Genomic DNA, 19,848 nt, shown 5'->3' with positions numbered 1-19,848 from the left:
GTAATCTGTTTTACGACTACCCGACATTTATCCTAACAATTTAATCAACAGGTTAATTAATTTTCCATAGTTAATAGTAAATTTAGTAAATTTAGATCACGCACGAAGAAAGTGATGTTATTTAAAAAATCATTCCAAATATCTATCCATCCAAAAGGTCGAAGCTTCTAATATCAACCGTGTAGAAGAACCATTGGATTTCACTCGGCCCATAAATCCTAAGCTCTTTCCTTCTCGAGCATCCTCTTAACTTTATCAACCAAACTACAACACGGAGACTTAAGGACGAGCTAACAATACTCGTGGCGTTAACAATTTTTTTCCTAAGCGCGGTATCAGCGAGTAACAATCTCGTGTCCCATAACAGCGAGCGGGATGCGCCGTTCATCGACGCCAACGGCCTCGAAACGGTGAAGAATGGCGGAAATTAAAAGCGAGACGGCCGAACGAGGTATCGTAGAACGTTGGACGGTGACGGAACAGTTTCGTTCGAACGACCGTCGTTCCGGTTGTCTCGATAAATAATTACCGATGCTTAGCCACGTCCTAAAAACAGCCATCCCGTCGTCGAGTGAACGCCATTATCCCGTTGGCCGCGATAGCGACGCTATACGAGGCCATATTCACTCGACATCGCCCTTATAAATACGGACACGCAGCCGCATTCGTTTCGTTAAGAGCATCGTGTCGTTATTTCATGGTGTTTCATGATGTGACGATCTTCTTGGCCTCTAGCAAGGGGATCGCTTAATTCGGATGACCGCGGTAACGGCGCCCGTCGTCGCAGTACAAGGAGGAGCTGTGGGAAGAAATGTTGGCGCACTTAACTTTGCAACCGGTGCGCATGTTGGTTTTACGTTAAACACGCTAGGATCATCGGTGTGCTTCACGTTGTGCAATTGGAAGATTGATATTCTGAAGAGAAATGGTAGATCTGGAGATCCTGGCGAGAAATTGATTTGTTATTTACAAAGTATGGAAGTCTAGAATCGAACACGTAGGCTCAGTTCGAGTTTAGTATGAACTTGATTGACGGTTATATCTTGACTCTATTTGTCCATTTAATTGTCGCTTTATACGTATATACTCACGTGTACAATTGTCAGTGATAGTGTGAATTAAATATTCAGCAATGCTGAAGTAAATTATGTCAAAGGTAGAAGCATCTTCTGAAATTGACAATCTCCTTAACAAAGCGACATTTTCGCGAATATTCAACCAACGATAAGTCTATGATGTGACATGTGACCAATTTCAACCATTCGCTTTCCATTAAATCATATTATCGAACACGTCTTACGATTAAACATAGCAACTCCACAAATGTTCCTCAACTAACGCATAAATAGTATCGATAAACTATATGGAATGGTGGAAAACCTTCAAAGAAAATCTATAGTAATATGTCTCATCTCAAACTAAAACAAACTATTCAGCAAAAAGAATTGTATTAAAAATCACGAAGTCGAATAAAAGAACCTGTATTTTCCATAACCCAAATTCAGTACGATATTCGTCGGAAGAGGTAAAACTCGTTTACACATTGTGAACCGTTGGCATCATGACATACGTACATGCCATAATGATCGACGACAACACGTCGTCACAACACGTGTCATTGGTATTTTCAGCCAATTTTCAGACAATTACAGTTACAAATAATATTTACACCTATTATATAATAATTCTATAATTTTCTCATTCTTGAAATAAATATCATTACCATTTATGTGTTTATTTGTCTGAAATTTTAACTAAAACGCCATTTTACTCGGACGACACACGCGATGTATCACAGAGCAGTACGTTCAAATAAAAATGGTCTAAATGGCGTTTTTTCTATTCCCAAGTCGATTAGCTTTGCTTAATATAAACGCAAAAAAGGTTTAGTCATTCAGGAGAGTTTCGTTCAAATCTCACCACTTTCCATAGATCAGTGACTGGAGTTACACAACTAATAACCTAATAACAAGAAAGTAATATAAAATATACACGATTTAATATATAGCAAATATGGACATATAAATCTACAAGGAGCAAAATATATCTCATATTGTCAAATAAAAGCAAATTGTCAAAAGATCATCAGGACACGACGCCAACGAAGGTGCCACTGTGCCTACTTGGGTGGAAAACCGCCCCTTCAGCATCTTCCTTCGCACATATTCACACACGCACGTCGATCACGTCATCTCGTACCATTCACATACCTTCCTCCTCTTGTGCTAAAACAAATTCACAGGTTTAAGGAAACAAACAACATGCGAAACGAGATAGAATACTAAAAACACATACTCACACAGTTCGCACAGGCGCGGACGCTTTTGTGTCCATGACTCAACATAACCTGTAATCACCAAGAGAAAATAAAAACCCCAATAAACTAAAATACCGAAATAGCGATCGCATACTAAAAATCACTGATCGAGATTCATATAACCAAAATTCATAGCACGCCATTATGAATACAAGATAACCTCGAAATATAAAACTATACAACTTTATAATTAAATCAAACCCTCACGATCACACTACAACGACTTCAAAATGATATATTAAAACTTACCATTATGTAAAAATACTTTATTGAAAGAAACAAGAAATAACGCGTGCTACACATACAAAAGCCACGGCGGAACGGCGAGATGTCCACCGCTATGAAGGGTTACAGGAGCATCGCAGATGCAACTTCGGCAAAGATACGTTGCTACACGCGTATGGAAAGTCCTTGCAGTTTTGGCAAAACGGATTGCACGTGCCTTGATCGTTCCCATTGGCATCAGCAGGAAAGGATTCGGAAGAATTGCAGACGCAACCTCGGTGAAAGACAAACCACTGCAATATCCACATTTTATCACGTATTTTGAATGTTTCCATCAGCATCGAAAAGGTATACGAGAAATCAAGACACGGCGTGGGATGAAGCAAACAAGACATCAGCAATCATCAAAATCCACGTTCTCTCATGGAAACTCTAAGAACCTGCAGCATTGCGATTCCCACCGGAACGAACTGTTACGTGACTGTCATCCCATTGGGGATGTCATTATAAAAAGCGTAGCGACACAATTCAAATGAGAGTAATTGTTAGCGTTCGGGAGAATTTAGCGAAAAATAAAGAAGAGTAATTGTTAGTGGTCCAGTTAGAATAAAGGAGAGTAATTGTGAAAAGAGAGTAACTGCCATTAGTTGGTTCAGTTAGAATATAGTCAGAGAAATTGTTAGCGTTCGGGAGAATTTAACGAAATTAAAGAAGAGTAATTCAGTTAGAATAAAGAAATAGGATAGAGCAATTGTGATTAGTTGGTTCAGTAGAATTTAGCGAAAATAGAATAGAGTAATTGTTAGCGTCCGGGAGAATTTAACGAAATTAAAGAAGAGTAATTCAGTTAGAATAAAGAAATAGGATAGAGCAATTGTGATTAGTTGGTTCAGTAGAATTTAGCGAAAATAGAATAGAGTAATTGTTAGCGTCCGGGAGAATTTAACGAAATTAAAGAAGAGTAATTGTGATCAGTTGATTTAATTAGAATTTAAGTTAGGATTAGAGAATAATTGTTCGTTCCAGTTCGAGTTTAAGAGTTACGAGATATAAATGTTATTAGTCAGTTAGAATTAAAACAATAGTTGGCTCAAGTTTTTGTGTTAGAATTTCGAATTGTTAAACACGGCCGGACACACTGTTGTTTACACTATTCAAGTTAAATAAAGATTAAAACAAAAAAAATTATAGAAGAGTCAACCTTTGTAAAACCGGAATCACCCCAGCGGCCTGCCCGTTCATCAGCGGAGGCCAACGTCAAGTGAGTCGACTTTTAATTATTATTAATAATTAACAATTAAAATAATAAATAATATTAATAATTAGTATAATTCGTCATTAATTCCGCCAGTAATAATTGTTTATAATATAATTGTTTATTCCAAACAATCCTCTCCCGTGCTAGTATTCCTGCGCATAACAGGTTAGCCGAAACGTGGAGATTGTTGACCAGTGGCCTAAACTCCAATCAACGCTACTTAATTTAACGACAAATATCTAATTGAAACAGTCCTTAGACTGTTTCTGGTGGCAGCGACTACTATATTGTTTAAAATTTGAAAATTTGGATAGCCAAACGTAACAATATATCTATATTAGATAAAAATTTTGGTCTCCAAGGTGATAATAAATAATCGCGCGAAGGCACGTGGAACGATCGCCGTTACACCATGCTCGACGATCCAAACATTACGTTTGACCGTGTGTATCAACAATGGTGTAAATCGCGGTGGCGCGCGACGTGCCAGCACGAAATCGGCGTGGATCGCAACCGATCGTGCGTACAGTCGTTGCTTCGACCGGTTCGCAGGTCAACGGGGAACCGTAGCCGCCATTATCCGGCAGTCTGGTTAATTTATGAATGGATTATGAATGGACGGGGAGCCGAGTTCGGTCGCGGGCCAAATGGAAAATCGGCTTAAACGGTGCTAGCTGGCCGGGAGATAAATGATTCCGCCTCTTGGCCGTAATGAGGCTTCCTTGTCGCGCGACGCTTTTTGCCTCACCGCCTCGTTCTCTACACCGTGTGATTTATCCACGATCCGGTGAACCGTTTTGGTGGTGACTAGGGCGAAGAATAAAGGTTTCCTTTCGGTGATGAGTCGTTCTTAGGGTGATCGATTGCAAGTCAACTTTTGGAAGTGGCTTTTTGAATGACGGAGATTTTTTGTTGTTAAGTTGAGGGTGAAGATTGTTGGAGCAGAGAGGTTGAAGTTTTGGATGAGGTTAGGGACATTGAAAACCACGTTGAAGCATCTGGTTTAGGAATACTGAAAATATGGATGAATAAATTTAGACTGCGAATAAGAAGAATCAGGAAGAGATTTGGATAAAAATAGACTGAAAATGTAGAGGGTAAATATATGGATAAAGAGATAAACTGCGAAAAAATGAACGAAAAATGTTCTGGAAGAAACCAGGAACGTGAGCAAACAGTATGAGTTAAGAATGTAAATAAATAAACATATTATTGTGTCTGATTATCGATATATATTGTCAATGTTATAGGGTTCTCAACTAAAAGGATCGATATGTATTACCAATACAATATTGTGAATTTAAGATTTTCGTTGAGAACCTTGAAATTTTGACAATGTTATTGATCGTCTGAGAACAGCCTCAGAATTCCAATTTTGTCGCGCTCCTGATAAAGATTTAATAATATTTATAGAGATAATTCGTACAAATTCTTGTAACTACTAAATACATAAAACTCTCCAATAATTTTAAGTATGATCAACAATTTTAAAGTGATCAAATTTTCCTTTGTCTCCATCTCCATCCTGTAGTACAATTAACAATCCAACAATCACGTACCCTAAACATATTGCACCATCAAAATTCCCTCTAACCAACAGAACACGATGTTTATTCTCCACTTTACACTTCGAAACGGCAATCTTTTCCAGAACGTGTCCATTTACCATCAAACGTCGTACTGTTACGAAAAAGACGAGGAACCGGATTCGGTTCGCGTTGGAAGAAAAGAAAAAAGGACAGTCAACGGTACGATTAAACGACGTGAGGACGATTGTGTGCACGGGTAAAGGATATACTGTTAACCCGTAATCACCGTTACGCCGTGGTTTAACTACCAATAGTTGGACAATCCAACGGAATTCATAATTATCCAATGACGCGTGGAAAATTACACGCGTTGTCGATCGAGAGCTAATTTTACCGATCGCTACATAGAATGACTGGCGTTTGAATCGCGCCGCCTGTCTCGATGATAATGAATTGTCGATTGCCTGACATGCACAGTAGATGCGATCGATAAACGTTTGCAAGGAATGCAAAACGCACGCTCCATATCGTTTCGTTATGGTTTTGTAACGACTTTTATGATCGTTTCGAAGTTGGTTCAGGGCGAGAGGCACGTGTACAATTTTCGTTCGTTCTTGCACCTTTCGTTAGAGTGGAATTATTATTTTACCGAGGATCTATACCTGCTTATGGAAAATTTCGAGAGAGGCTTGTATAATAGAATGCATATGATATGCACATATACGTAAATTATTCATCGAGCTTGATCTATACCACAGTATCATGCTGAATAATACGTTAATTTTTTGTATCAAGCCTGTAGAACTGAAAGCATTCATAGCAACGATCTACCAGTTGTGTTATACAAAGTAAGAATATCAATTCGTGTAAGCGTTTACAATCTAATTATTACGAAAGAAATACACGATCCTAACACTTCATTGAAAAAAAAGAAAAGGAAAAGAGAGATCTATTTGCTGATATCCCAATACTTCGAGTTGTATGGTAAAAGATAGAAATATATTTAATTGTAAGACATAGATTCCGCAAATGAGACACTACGATGACTATCTCAAACCCTAAAGAATTCGTTTTACTCCTATTAACTTATCCATCGCCGCACCTTATCTTCCACTTTATGTCATCAAAACTTCTCGATTTTCCGATCTAGAATGATAAATCCCTGCCCATACATCAACCAGACGTTTCACGATAGTTCGAGCATCTTAATTGAGATGCTTGCCCGCGTAGGATGTTTCCTTTGCTCCTCTGTTTATACATACGTTCCGAACGAACGTTGTCAGTTTCGTCGTCGATATTGTCCTCGAGAAAAATCGTTATCGCTACGATGTTCTTAAACAAGCTCGCGTTTTACCACGGCCATTCGACGTTGTCTCCATGCGCCATTAATTTTCAGGCTGGATGATCGTTAAAACGCTGTTCTCGGGACGCGGAACGAGCAAGAAGAAGATCTTCATCCCCGGTGTTCTCGAGAGGAAGGGGTGCTGGCCGTAGAAAGAGGAGAGGAACGCGCTTCCTGCGAATTCGCGATCGCGAGAACGATAATAGAGACACGTACCGGTTGCCGAGGGAAAAATCGGCAAGGTCCGGTATAATAAGGCGTTCGCATTAACGTCGTGGATCATTTGAAAAAGCGATGGAAACAAAAAGAATCGGCTGGATCCGCAGGAACTGAACCGCCGTGCGTCATGCAACAAGTAAATTAAGTTTCCTCCCTTGCCTTTTACCTCGTTCGCTTTCTTTTTTTTCTCCTCTCTCGTTTCTTTCTTTTAACGTTTTGCTTCGCCTCGTGAATGTTCCGAGAATATTTCTGTTTTCCCTTTAGAGTCGCTAATAGGAGTTGGTGGATATAAAGGAACATTTACTAGGTGGAGGGAACAAGAACGATGGCTTGAACAAGTATCGCGTAGTGATCTTTGTTGTCAGACTTTCAGATATTAAGTCGTGGAGCTGACTGTTATTTAATATTATAATGGCATATATACGATATGTGTTTTAAGGAAATCCAAATGGTTATTAATTAACAGAACTTTAACTTGGAACGCGAGTATTCTGCGTTTTCATATTTTGATTTCTTTCGGTATAAAAGTTATCGCGTGAAAATTTTCGAACGACCTTTCGCCGAGTGCGTTTGATTTTATTTCTGCTTATTCGACGAACTAAAGATGCAAATGCATTGAGAAAAGAAAATGCAAACGCACATAGGAAAATACTGTGTGATAATATTTAAAGAATATACCGCGTGCTAATGTTTTTTAAATACGAAGGTTTAAACGCAACAACGAAAATATTCATTTCAAATGACAAAATGTCGTGTCCTACTTTTAAACCAATTTAATCGATAATCGGGCTAGATTAAATGAAACGCAACAGTTTATAGCGAATCGATGCGCTATGATCTAACAGTTAATAATGGCTACGTTTATCGACTTTAACCGAATCCCTGTTTCCGTGTTAGCCGTGCAATCTGAAGCATATAATGCAGGAGAGTAATAAGGCGAGCATAATGAAGCCTTCAGACCGTGACAGCAGGAATCAGTCAAGGGAAATCGAATCGGATCGTGTTAGGCGAATGCTGGCGAATCGATCAATCACTAGCAGAGACAAGTGAACTCTGTTAACATGGTATATCTTCTGAACCAGCTTTGGCAGCCCTTGAAAGCAGCTCCAGTTGAGTAGTATCAGAGATTGTTGAAGCTCAACTTGCGGGTAGCTATTATAGTCAATAGAGGAAGGGTGAAATTTGTCTATTCTCTCGATTACTCGAGTAATACGTTATCTTCGGTTATGTATGTGTTCGAGTTTTATGATTTTTTTCAGATAACGTTGCTGTTCCAATATTTTATTATTTATTCAATTATTTCAAGATCTATGTCGGATACGCTATTAAACTTTTTTAAATACCGTGAAACTAATTAAACTACAATATCTTCCAATTACTTCTCTGAAGAGCAGATCGACATGTCCAAGTTATCTCAGTCTGGAATCATCATAACGTTATTAATCAAAGTTGGAAAAATGTTAGTAACATTAAATTGAACTGATTAAAGCGCAACACGTATAGAATTTAAAAAGAGTCTTGATCTTGATCTAGGAAAAAATAAAAAACTCCTCAGTGTCGATCACTCCACGAAATTCCCCTTACGTGAAACTAATAACAATTATTAACAATAATTCTATAGCAAATTGAAATCAATCGGAGCATTGTATCTCTCAGAAGCAAAATTGATCAACTTCACGTTCTACCAATTCCTCGATTACATTACATGAACACACAGTTAACATCTGTTATCTACGTTAAAAAAGGAAACAAATGTTATCACTATCAGTATACCTATCACAAGAACGCATCGTAATTACCTAATTATAAATTCCAAGATAAGTTTCAAAAAGTATCGTTTGTATCGTCACTTTTCCCTATTTCTCGATTTATATTCAGTTCGATGCGGCTTCCGTGAGACTCGATTATACTACAGGAATCTTCACATCGAGGAAGAATATCGAAGAAATCATCTTCATCTCCGTCCAATCTTCCATCCAAACTAAATTTCATCGAGTAATCTTCAATCTCGAACGTATCACCCTATGCGGTACACTCGTTCCCGGAACGGAAGTACACGTTGAGCGTACTCCCCGATGACTCATCTGCGCGTTCGACGACTATCGTCATCGACCACCGTACGTTAAAGAACGCGGCACAGTGTAACCGTCGCCGGATCAGCCGAGATCTCGAGGCCAACTGCTAGGCGATTTTTCTTTTCCATTCTTCGAACGGTTCGAAGGGCCAAGCCACGCTTATCGAGTCCGCTTCCTATGTCCAGTGTCCGGTTCGTCCGGTTTTCCCATGGCCCGTTGTCGAACCGCGGCTGAGCTTCGTTACGATCCTCGTGTGTGCGATCTCGTCGCGAACGCATTTCGAACGGTTTCTCCATTGTCGCGTTTCGTTTGGTCGTTCTTCTTCGAGCGTGCGTGACAGAGACGCCCGCGATCAGGTTTTCGTTCCCACAGCACCCGTTAAAAAGAATCGAGACGAAAGAGTAAAAGGAACGAGAAAAAAAGAAACGAAGTCGCGCAACCCCTCCGTTATCGATGGTCATCCCCAAAAAGGACGACGCTGGACAGAGGTGTTGGTCACTGTCCCTTTGCGTCCCTCGAGTCCCTTCTCTCACACCTCTTCGACAGGTTGACCGTGTGTGGATCTTCTGCCTCCTTTACGGAAGGAACCGGCTGACCCGCCGATCATCCCCCTTGGCTCGTTATTGTCGAGAAACCGGATTTCGACAGAGGATGGACAGAGGCCAGCGAGGGGCGACTTTGAGAAATTTTTGTGCCGAAATTACCAGCGATGGTTTCATGCGTGAGATGGGGACGTTCGAGAGGGTTGGAAACGATGGAAAAGTTTTATTTCGGCTTCTTTCTGAGCTACCGGCTTGTGTCTTGGGAAGATCGTGGTGTAGCGAAACGTTAGGGTATTTATGTTTTATAGCTGCAACGAATTATGAACGGCTTGCGCGATAATATATATGGGTTATGGAAGGCTTTTATGTGATGTTTCTGAAATGAAATTGGTATTTATATGATAGGTTTGGTGGAAAATGAAAGGAGCAAGTAAAGAGTTGGTGCGAAAAATGTGAAAGGGATGCTTAAAGGAAATTTAAGAAGTTAATTTAGAGAAAGAGACATTTGTCTATGCGGATTATGCCTAATCCTATAGACTATGGAAGGCAAGAAAGATTGATAGAGAATGACAAAAGCTGCTACGAAGAAGAAACTGACAGAAAAAGAGATAGTTAAAGTAAATCGGCAATTAAATATACACAGTTAATAGGTATGTTAGTATTATTAGCTAGTAAGCCCTACTTCATGCAAAAGGTATTTCTTTATATATTTTTCGTTTAGAATGTTGAAGTATACCAAAGCTCACCCCTTCGATTTTTCTATCTTCCAACACTTTGTTTCGACAACTCGTTTACTACAAGTTCCTATTTCCTATCTCCAATTCGTTGATAAATTGCTTCTTTGCAATTGCAAAGGAGAACAGATAGATTCCTTTGAAGCGTCTAACAATCGTCGACTTAGGAACATTCGTGCGCTATAAAGCGTGGCGATTCTCGTCGCAGGTTCCCCTTTCGCGTCCCATGCGAGGTGAAAAGTTTGACCCTCGGTTAGAATCGCGTTCGAGGGCACTAGGCGTCAGGCATTGTCGAAAACCGGATTTCGTTGACGATGGACAGTCCTTGGATGCATTAGGATCACCAAGAGGGTTGGAACCCCATCACTGTAATTACTATCAGTCACAGTTGAGGAATCGAAGCTTAGAGGCTACGTGATGTGCACGTGAAACCTACCCCTTCGATCTAATTTAGAATTCTATGGACGGTAGGGAAGAATTGTGGAGTGGAATCTGCTTTCTGTCGTTTTGTGAGACGAGTGGAGAATTGTTCGGTGAATTTTGTTTCGCTGCTACCGCAAATCTACTTGAGATTCAGATACCAGAGATTTGTATTGGTATCTTGTATTCTTTTCATTTTTTCGTGGAGCTTACATTCGTTGTGATGTTTGAATTCCCTACCAATGTCTTTTCAAGCACCATTTCATTCTGACGAAGAAAAAAATATGAAATATTCTTCTTCGTGAACCGACCAGCTCCCCTGTATCTCCATATTAAGCTCATATAACTTGCCAGAAAGAATATATTTTTCTTCTGTATGAATCAATGACCAACCTACATCTGCACAGCCATAGTGGCGACTTCCATCCTTCGTACTAAAAATTATTTAACCTCTAATCATTGAACTCTCAGCCTTTAATTCCTTCAGTACTTTCTTAATAATTCCAAAACTTAAGCTCACCTGTAGATTAAGCCACGCTAAAACCCAATCACGAAATTCTTACCCCTAAATTTCTCTACCATTTGCTTAACAATCCTCAGTTCCATTCACTGTTAATACCATTCACCCCAAACAACCCAAAACACCCAAAAAGTTTCAGAAATAGCGACTATCTTATTCTACGTCTCCACCAAATCATCATACTCCCAAACTCCACCGTACAAAGCAGGGAAGAGGTCTAACAGGATTATGCAAGAACAAAGACGCACTCTCTCCTTTTCTACTCGCTATTATACAATGCCGCGTAATTTTCTCTATGGATGAGGCATTTTCGGTCAATACTCGTACTTATCTTACTCTACGATTCCATTGAATCTATTAGAAATCAAACGCCCATTCCTCCCAGCTTTGTATTTCTTTCAGCCCTGTACGGTACGTGCCTCGTCTAAAAATCGCCAATGTCCAACCCCCCTGCTGGAGTCCAGAGGGTGATTCTCGCGTCTCAGCACGCGGCAGGTATTGTCGAAAACCGGATTTCAGGCCCAGGATGGGCAGAGAGCGCTAATGTATGCGGATGGGCATCGTACTTGGAAAAGGGGTTGCTTAGCGGACCTTTGCCGTGTTCCCTCTCTCACGGAACGAAGACAAGTAAGTCGGACGGGGGCTGACCACGGTACCGCTTGGAGCAACGGGGTCCCGCCCGATGACCCGCGGAATCCGGAAACCCGCTAAACCGGATCTATTGGTCAGTTTCACGTGTCTTACGGGGCCCTGTTTACCGGCCTCCCCTCCCCTCCCCTCGATGCTCTGTTTGCCCAGTCGGTTGGCATTGAACGCGGCCCAAGGGCCTTCTTCTTCTTCTTCTCCTCTTCCACCTGTGCACGCGCGCATGCCACTGGACATCTGCGTAGTTTTGGTTCCGGCCACCGATGAGAAGCGGACAACAACGCGAGTCTCAAGAATAGCGTTCGCCATCGATTGTCCCAGGCTATCCGTTTCTACTGGCCGCTATCTTTTTTTTTCTTCTCTCGATGGTTTTCAGCGACGGAGAGGGAGAGTTGGTTGGGGTCTTTCTCATTTCAGGGTGAAAGAAGATGGACTCGTGGTACGTTGGATACTGGACGATGTTATGATAGTCAACGGTCGTAGCGTGGACACAGGAGAGTTGGGGGGATTCTATGGAGCATGTAAGTAGTTCGTTGAAGAATTCTACGCGGTTTCGTACTTGGATCCTGGTTGAAGAATTGGGGATGATTCTATAAGGAATATATGTAGGTACATATTTGTTAAATTTTACGTAAGAACGTATGTGATTCGCAAGTACGAAGAAGAAAGAGTTCTGGAGATGGAAATATAGGAATGGTTTTCGGGAAATATTTTTTTTAACAATTTTCCGCAACTAAATACGGAGAAAATTTTTGCGGATGATCCTTTGAGAGGTAGGTACACGTATATCAGAATTTTCCGTGAATAGTAACTATATATACGTATAATAATAATTTATAGACATAGCAGAGAATTCTGGATGAACATGAGAATTCTCAGTTGAGAATCATATGATGATACTCGGTGGCAAATTTCACAAGTTCAAGATAATAAGATGAACAAAGCAGGTGGGCTATTTTGGAGTAGTGTTCGACGTTATAAGTATCACTAAGGGTGAATTTTAAATACAAATTCCCTTAGGATCCAGCAGAAAGGAAGGTTCAGGTTTTGGAATCTTGTAGCGGTAGCTTTCTTCCGGTTCCTGAATCGGCATCTTCATACAGCAAACAGGCTAGCCCTTTCACTCGTCGAATGAAACTGCCAATCTATCGAAATCGGCCCATTTACATATCGCTCATTTCAATGCGTTCGTCAATTTGCACACGCTCGTGCAGGCGCCGCTCGTGCATTCGATGCAAATCTCGCGCTAATTGCGTGTCATTGTTAACCGTATTGTTAACTTCATAATACGTAACTGCAACACGGAAGAGAATGTCAGCACGCGAATAATAGAGCTTTGCCTTCGATATTGCAAAGTAATAACAAAGAGAACGCAAGGTAGATAATTATTTCTTCATAATGCATAAAGATCCAATCTTTTTCACCCAACATTTTTCGGAATAGATGGTTTATACGATTAAACAAACGAACATTAAAAAAAGATTCTTGCGCATTCAGATCAATAATATCCAAACTATACCGCTGTATCCTACTTCAACCACTCTAAACGAAAGTAGGGAAGCAAAAGCTTCCGCCGCAAGCTCTTCTGTCAACAGCTCTTCAAACATAAACGCCACTTTCTTCGTTCAATTCTCGCAATTCAATCACAATGTACTCGCGACAGCTTGGCTCCTGAGCAACATTGTTTCGTACGACAACGGTAACGCAATCACGCGGCGCAGTTACGCGCGCTATCGACAGTAGAAAAGGTTGGCGAGCCGTCGACCTGTCAGACAGGTTGATCGTCAGCTCCTTTGAAGTGTGAACCAGCTGTGTTGCTGACAACTATATCATAAGCGTCACGAGCTCCAAACTGTACGCCTCGTTTCTCACATTCTTGCGACCACGGCGTTTCGATGAATCTGACGATGGTTTTTCGGGTGAATTTCTTGCAGTTGGATCGGGAGAAATCGAGCAACGATCGAGAGTTCGCGTGATCGTCGTTCGTGAGCCGCTAGTCCGACTATACGCCAGAGATAGCATATTTTTTTTTACAAATGTTTTTCGTCGTCTCCTTATTGACGGTGGTCGCTGATACGGTCTTCCTCCGGCTCGATGCACGTGTCGATATTTCATTTCGCGGACGTGCAAGGTAACTTTGATAAATGGAAGTCCTGTTCTCGTAATGCTCTCAGGTCTGATCTTCTTTACGGGTTGAAATCACGGTATATTAGATGAAGAAAAAGCGGTCCGAGCGAGTAAAACTCGGTTTCCGAGTCTTTTGGAGACTTTTTGGTTGCTTTCTTATCAGCCACGATTGGTTGAGATTAAAATGGTAAATTGCTGATTATTCGTTCGAGTTTTATTTCCACTGACTTTCAATCGAGACGAGAGATCTTAGGTATCAGAAAAGAGATAGCGGAATTAAGAACGAGAATATTCTTCCGTTAAAAGTGTTCTTATTGTATTTTTCACCTAGTTTCATATTTCTATGAAAATGATATTTATTCTCGAACCGAATCACAGGAATGAGAATGAGAAATTTCAAGCGAAGCTGACAAATATTCGGATTAAGTTTTAGAATGAATTACGCACGAGCTGTTTTGCGTGGTAAATTTGAATAAACGCGAGCAATGATAAAAACGACGATCGTATATCAACGGTGGCCGGCAATTCATTCGTATAATTTGTTGCTTGAGTGTACAAATCGGCGTTCGTGTAACTTTGTCACGTTGCACAATCTATGGCACCAGAATTTATCGACAGCTTAGGAACTTCCTCTTCTAACGCGCTTGATATACATTCTATATGTTATAGCAAATTGTGGAATAAAGTTTTCGCGTCTCAATCTAAATCGATAGTTTACAATTTTGCAAGCAGCAAGAGATATTTCAGAATGGAAATACATTCCGCGTGTTTTAAGAAACGAATCGTAGAAAATGTCATACACGTTTGAATTTATATCGGCAATTTCGAATTTTATGAGAATTAAAAGGAATCTTCGAAAGTAAAATACAACGTGTGTCCTAAATGGTAATAAATAACGAATGAAAAATAATTATATTACACTTTGTGACGATGGAAAATAGTTTCTCTAGTGGAACTACGATTAGAAGAGCTTAAAAGACACAGGTCGAAGCAACGCTTTGAATTCCGTGTCACGCGATACGTCGTCGACGAAAATAGTCACGGAACGCATGCAATAAAAATGATAATTTTATCAGCCAGTGTCCTTCTAGAAGCAGGAAAGATCCTGATCAGGATAATTTATGGACGTATTCGGATCAGTTTGCATTTCTGCGCATGGAAATTGTGACATTTCATTATCTCGCGAAGTGCCGCTTCCGGGAAAGAGATCGCACTTTTATGCGTGTTTTTTCACTCCTCCAATGAGCACAAAGTACTCTAAAGCAAAAATTGATTTTACTCTTCTCGCATAGACATTGTAAAAATACATTTTTAAGTGACACTATCGAGATGCTTCGTTTGGATCAGGGAATAAAAAATTCTGAAATCATTTATATCTTTAGATTTCGCTAATATTTACAGTCCTTTGAAATTGTGAAATTCATTCTATAAATTGCGAGAGTATAATGAATTCGTCTTTAGGCACTGTCTTATAACAAAACCTTAAAATTTATTTAATAGAAACCAAAAGTCCTAGAACTAAAAGTTACTACACTGAAAACTTTGAATATATCGTATCCATATTTTACGTTCATATTCTCACGTTTCATATTTATATCTTTAATTCGGAGAACATTATGTTAAACTCGAAACACTCTAAAAACTGAAGAAACTAAACAAGGTATTAAAAACACGAGTATAAAGAGATTTAGATGCTTATAAAGAGATAAAATATCGAATAGCTTTCACTCCACACTAAAGGTATCAAAAATAAAAAAACCTCCAACTCTCGTTCGAATTATGTTATCGAATTTAAAACACGTGTAAACTTAAAAGTCGAAAAATAAAACTGTTAGATAAAAGAGAGCGTATTATAAAATCCCCACACCGTAAAAGCTTAGAATTACAAATAAAATATCGCAGCTTTAGAGAGTCTTCAACCTCTATCCGCAAACTTGAAACATTTTAAATTATACTGAAGCGCCATTATACTCCATAAACGATTCTTTATATTCAACTTTTTCAGCTGAGACCTCCGTAAACACTTTGCAACGTTTCCACATATCAGCCACGGGGCCACTACGGCTCGGAAATTTCGGGAATTTGGTGTCGAAACGCGACGTGGACGATTCTGTCGTGTTTTCGTTTTCTCTTCCCCTGGCTTCTCTTTCCTTGTATCGCGAGCACGTCGCCGAACGATGCGTTAAGTCAGGTCATGTTATGGGCTTATCTCCCATGAGACGACGCGGAGAAACTCAAGAAGATCCCGACGACGGTTCCAGCGGCGCTGTTTCATTCCGGGCCCCAGGCCGCGTCGTCCTTTTGCGGATTTAATTTATGGAGCGATTTTAATGCCTAAAAATACCGCGCACCGTCCCCGCCTCGAGATTCCATGCGGTTTTTGGCCTTTCGAAGTCCACACCCCTCTCCAACCAAATTTCCTCTTCTCTTTTCAGTCCATTCCTTCTTGTCCTTTCTCTTATTTTTATATTAGTCTGTCTTTGCCATGTTTTATTATTTGCTTGTTTTATTTGATAGCGAAAAGAAAAAATCAGAGGTAGACAGAGCGGCGAAAAAAATATTTGGAGAAAAAATATAGAATTATGGGAGAGCCGGGTAAAGAGAATTTAAAAAAATAAGATATCTAAATAGTGTTAGATTTGACGAGATGAGGATGATACCGACTGATACAACCTTTATACGCTATGTAGCTCTGTTTTAACAAGAATGTTTTATCGTATCTTCTAATGTTTTATTATTTAGAAGTTTAGATAATATTTGGAACTCTGTAGGAAATTAAGAAATATTTCAAACTTTCGGAGGCTTGAAGAATATTTGATATTTTACAGAAAAGTCGTTCGACTGAAGCTAGCGATCCGATTATTATTTCTTTCGGTAAAGAGATGGTTCCAGGGGTAAGGACAATCTCAGAATTTTCACATTGCGCACGAGTATCCGTGTAAATGCACGGAGGCTGACACTTTACCTTCCATCGAACTGCAACTGAATTGTAGATATTATAAATCGATGATACAGCCGGTGTATATCGTACACACGCTGCAGGCTTTTCAACGTCTTTCGCCGGGTTACGTTAGCGAGGCAACAAGTTATAGGTTTCGCCGTGGCTAAGTATGATTTATCGTGACCAGTTGCGTGCACGGACGCTGCTTAGTTCAGTCTTCTGGCCCGAAACGTTTCCTCTCCTTTTCGCCGCTTCGTACTGCTTGCTTTTATTAGATGTCGATTCCATCGACGCACGAGATCCTGAATTATCATAAAACGTGGGAGCCAATGATAAATGCCGGCATTTCGCTGGAAAACCGGACAATTTGCATGAAACGCCATGCAACGAATTTTAGATCTGTCTTTTTTAGATAAAATGTTCTATGTAAAGCAGCACTTTTTCGTTTATCGAGATATGTTTATAATTCCCTGTGCTGTATCAAGTAGATATATTTTATGCAGTTTGATACGAAATAATGATTAAATATTTTCAATTTCACAAGGAAAGACAGAAGCGACGCAGAGAAGTAATAAAACCCCAATTTTCTTCAATGATTTAATGAAATAATATCTAGGACATCATAGTTACAGAGTAATGGAGACATATTCCTCTCGTTAATAAGATGGAGAAGCAGCGAAGGATTCTAGAAAGCAATATTATTTCTTTCTCGCAAAACATCATCCGCTTATCACTTATTTCCAAAAGGTTTTTGTCTGCGAACCCAACAAATTATTCCCTTTCTTAATTATGTGATACTAACTCTGTTACGTTTAACTTAATTATATTTTTTTGACATGACGAAATATCTTTAGTTTGGACGAAATATGAACAAAGACTTATTAAAATTATCTTACGCATAATTTCTCGTTTTAATTTCAAGTTAAAACATTATAAATTCTTGTCGTTTTGTAAAATAAAATCAAGATCGAAATATAAAAATTCGAAGGTCGTGGTAGAATTTAGATGCTTACTTCTAGCCAGCAGGTGACACGAAAATAACAAAAATTACCATACATTCGCCGTGAAAAAATATCTTCCATTGAGATTAAAATCCAAATTCTCCAGTTCATTCATCGAAGATCGAAAGCTTCCGATTCCAGAGACGCGGAAGCAAACCATCCCCGAGCAACCTGGAACCGGTCCACGGATCGATGTGATTAATTTGTGGAAGAGAAGCAATGGGACGCGAGTTCGCGACCATCGCCTAGCGATTCGTCCGGATAAAGGCGGGATTATTGAATTAAGTATTCCTTAAAATCTCATGTACTCCGTTCGCGGCATTAATACACACTAAATTACGTGGCGGAACATTATCTGCGCGCCAGACCTGATAAATGCCGACTATGCCGGGTCCACGATAATTCCTGCTGAACCGACGATAAATTATCGCGGCGAGTGATATAGCGGCGTTCCACATGCAGATGGTTTTTCTTCGTATCGAGAGCTACCGTGAGTTTTTCCGCCGTGAATCGTTCCGCGATTTCGATACCCGACCGCGTAACCGATCTGTTTCGAGAAAAGATAATTCACAATTATACTGGTTTCTCGTGAAACCGCGTATAATTATCGCGACGTCATAATCTACGCAGCGTAATTCAGTGGCGTCTGGTCGAATCGTGATGAGGAATTCTCCGCGTTGGATCGAGCTCCTGAGACCTCTATGAGAATTATTCAGAATAAGGTAGGATTGCTCGAGTCAGTCGATCTTCGACATCTTAAAATTCAACTTTGATCATTGCTCGGAATGACAAAGCTTCTTGCGCGTTATGAGATTTGAAGTGCAAGATATTGAAGAGAGAAGATATTGAAAAGAGGAAAACAATTCGAAGAACTTTGTGACAGGGTTTGAACGAAGTTAGATAGAAATTATAATGAGATATAAAACAAAGGAAGTATAAGTTACATTTAATAAATCATTAATACTTGGAATAACGATGATGGACTCTCACCTACGAAGTAAGCGCAGATAAATTTAGGGGAAAAGGTTTAGAAGAAAGATCGATTAGGAGAATGAAATGCAAGCTATGTAAAACGTTCGATAAACTTACATCAAGATGATTGTATTCAGCAGAAGTTTGTCGACGCAGAAAGTTTCAGCCTAATTATTTGAATCACAAAATCCACGGAAACCCGAAATTTTGCATTTCGAGGTTATTTACAAATTCTCTGTCAGTTAAACTATCAAAAAGCTTAACAAAAGACACTTTTAACTCGACGTTCCGATACGGTCCACAGTTAAAATCAAGGATCAAGAAAGTTATGTAACTTTTTAATACACAGTTCTACTTAAAATATTGATCGTGGAACTTTTTTAGAAATCGTTCTCGCATTGTAATTCCGCTACGAACAGATAAAGAAAAGTTCTCGAAAATGAAAGTTTTAGTTTGAATAGAAGTTAGAATAGAATGAAATATAGAAATAAACATTTTTCTATAACAGTAACAGATATTTTGTTCATCGATGTTAAGAAAGTTTTCAGTTATTGTAAAAAACTACTGAATGCTATTCATATCACAATACTACGAAAATATTAAATAATTATTGCAGTTAAATTGATATTCTGAATATGTTATTTATTTGTAATTATTAAGTAGATAAATTCTTTTTGGAATGAACACTTAGGAAAATATAGACGTTTGCTGATGTTCTATTATAGAAATATACATTATATATCGTATTACATACATATGTTTTATTTATTGAAGAATTGTTATGTACTTTAGTAAATTTGAATGATAAAAAAGTGTTATTTAAGTAATATTCCCGATTAATTATCTTTTCTGCGCAATAGTTATGCAACTATTAATTATTTATCTCATGACTTTCATATTTTTTATCAGTACGGTATTACACAGTTAAGTAAAATTAGTACTTAATAGCCTAGTACTTTTATTCATCTCATGGGACCTTTC

At 39.3% G+C, this 19,848-nt stretch overlaps 1 long non-coding RNA gene across 1 annotated transcript in view; it reads right to left on the bottom strand.

The window, feature by feature from the left end:
• Window positions 1-2,050: 2,050 nt before the first annotated feature.
• The window catches only part of LOC125385119, a 196,303-nt gene continuing 178,505 nt past the window's right edge, over window positions 2,051-19,848 (bottom strand). The window contains exons 3-4 of the long non-coding RNA XR_007224089.1: window positions 2,300-2,835; window positions 2,051-2,225 (exon numbers count right to left, since the gene is read on the bottom strand). This is a non-coding gene — a long non-coding RNA (uncharacterized LOC125385119). The remainder of the gene's footprint in view (window positions 2,226-2,299; window positions 2,836-19,848) is intronic.

This window comes from Bombus terrestris, chromosome 5, assembly GCF_910591885.1.
Source record: "Bombus terrestris chromosome 5, iyBomTerr1.2, whole genome shotgun sequence".
NCBI classification, from domain to species: Eukaryota; Metazoa; Arthropoda; class Insecta; order Hymenoptera; family Apidae; genus Bombus; species Bombus terrestris.
This window is presented reverse-complemented; position numbering and strand designations above follow the sequence as displayed.